The sequence below is a fragment of the Macrobrachium nipponense genome, chromosome 15 (assembly GCF_015104395.2).
Source record: "Macrobrachium nipponense isolate FS-2020 chromosome 15, ASM1510439v2, whole genome shotgun sequence".
Lineage (NCBI taxonomy): Eukaryota > Metazoa > Arthropoda > Malacostraca > Decapoda > Palaemonidae > Macrobrachium > Macrobrachium nipponense.
Genome location: NC_087208.1, coordinates 45,826,500 through 45,828,999, shown reverse-complemented (window position 1 = coordinate 45,828,999; position 2,500 = coordinate 45,826,500). Strand labels below are relative to the sequence as shown.

The window sequence follows — 2,500 nt, the reverse complement described above, 5'->3', positions numbered from 1 at the left end:
CACACGTATCATTCATATACATCATATACACACACACACACACATATATATATATATATATATATATATATATATATATATATATATATATATATATAATATATATATATATATATATATATAAAATATACAGGGTTTCAAAACTCACTCATGGTTTTGTATTGTTTATTGAAAATGTAATTGAAACATAAAATTTATGAAATTCACATGGTAAAATCTACATTAACTGAGAATATCTGTGGCTCCATCTTTGATTTCGAATGTTCATCCATAAGTCAATTAGTGTTTAGTAAGGTTATTTGTTCATTCATCTCTGCACTAAACCCATTCATATCTAGATGGAAAATAAAATATTTAATTGAATTTTTTATGCATGATTATTACTTTTCACAAATGACACAATGCTCAGTATAATTATTTTAATAAAAGATACAGATATTTCATGGAAGAAAAAAATATGGCTAACCTCCATAAAAATTCTTGAAGTATTACATCTAGGATTGAGTTGATTTTATGATGCATTTTCGAAACTATTTCTTCCACTTTGAATGACGACCTCCGTCACTCAGTAATATCCACCTATGGGAGATAGATGAAATATACTAGGAATGAATGAATAAAGTAGAGTTTAAAAAAAAATTCATTAGAAAGGAATTGAAGAAGTTGTATAAGGGAAACACTAGCACATGGCATTGTATTTTGAATATTTATTCAACCACGGTTTATACTTTCAGTTATTGTCCACAGTACATATGTCTTATGTTCTTTGTATCCAAAACAACGCCTTAAGCTGTTAATCCCTAGAACTAACCAGTACCCATACCTCAAGGTCATACTTTCCCACAACGATGAATAAATAGGCCGAAAAGGCCAAATTGTAGAGTCACTAGTCGCTCGATAATGCCATAAGGCGAAACAGCTGTCGCGACAAAATTCAATAAATGGAAGAAGGAGTCTGCGTATTTTTCACCAGAAATTGACGAACGAGAATCGGAAAAAACTTCGTCGGTATGAAGATACTGCAAGAAACTTATTGATGCCACTAAAGGAATTGCTTTTTAACGAAAATATATGTATATATATATATATATATATATATATATATATATATATATATATATATATAGATATATATATATATATATATATATGTATGGGTGGCATTAATTTTTCGGTGGTGACTTTTTTTATTGTGGTTATGATTATTTTCTGGGGTTTTACGAGCCAAGAGAGGTGTTCTGTGGTTCTTTTGGTTTCGTGACTAATTGGAGGCGAGTGGCATTACTGCATTGTGGTTTCTATGGAGATGTTGCATTTTTTATATTCACCAGTGGGTTATTTTTGGCGGCATATAATTGTGATGAGTTTACTGTAGTTTATATCCCGAATAGGTGATAATTTTTTTATATAACTGGGCAGTATCATGTGAGAGTTATGTCTTTACGCCAATTTTTCTTATTTTTGAGCACCCTGGTGATTTCCTAGAGATAATTTTGTGAAATGTGATTATGTGGTGTCAGTATAGAACTTTTTTTTTTTTTTTGAGAATCATGGGTTCTGAAGTTGCAAGTCTGACTAGACAAAACTCCAGTAACGATACATATTGGCATATGAGGGAGACGTCGGGTTATGTAAATTATATGTATTGTGTGATGGAGAAAGTTCACTTGTTATTATTGTTATCTTTTTTTTCTCTCTTTTTTTTCTTTTCCTGCGAGAGATGTAATTGGGGTTAAGCTTTAAATAGCGTTTCTATTTTTGGACGGGAGATGTAATTTGTCAGGGTTTGTGAATTAGATGAGTGGGTGTTTGACATTATATTCTATGGAGATTAATTATATGAGCAGTAAAAAGGGTTTTTGCTGTTAGACATTGAAGAGTTCTTACTGATTTTGTGGGTTGCTGAAATGTCAGAGCTTGAGAGAACATTTTTGGTGATAATTTCGGGGCTGGGCTTGTTACGTGTTTTTTTTTTCGGGCTATTTTTCTTTTTTTTTCTTTTCTTCTTGTGAGAATTTGTGAGTTTAAAATGTGAGTACAGTAGCCCGTAGAGTTTTGTGATTTCTCAGTTTTTTTTTTCTGGATTAGGGTGAATCGTGATAATTGAATATGGGGCTGGAATATTCTTATATATATTATTGGAGAATTTAATATTTTTTTCTTTACGGGGCTGTGGTTGGTCTTTTGTGTATATATCATTAGTAGTGATTTATGATTTGGTGATCTTATGAAGTTATTTCACAAGTTAGAAATTAGTTCGGTGGTTATGAGAGTGGTTGTGTGAATGGTGTTGGTTGGGTAAGTATTCAGTTAGTGTTTCAAGGAATTTTGAGGCAATTATTTGATAGATGTATGTCTGGGGTTGATTCTTTTTTGATTGACCGATGATACGAATGACATACTGCAACACCATATACATCGTTCCCCTACGCCAGCAAGACGTCCTTCAGCTACTACTACTATGGAGATGATGCTTCCCACATGCGAAAGAATCTACGAG

The 2,500-nt window shown here is 32.0% G+C and overlaps 1 protein-coding gene across 1 annotated transcript in view; it reads right to left on the bottom strand.

Annotated features, from left to right (window-relative positions):
* LOC135194902 (turripeptide Ici9.1-like) overlaps positions 1-2,500 on the bottom strand; it is a 14,753-nt gene that overhangs the window by 6,986 nt on the left and 5,267 nt on the right. The gene's annotated exons all lie outside the window — the stretch shown is intronic.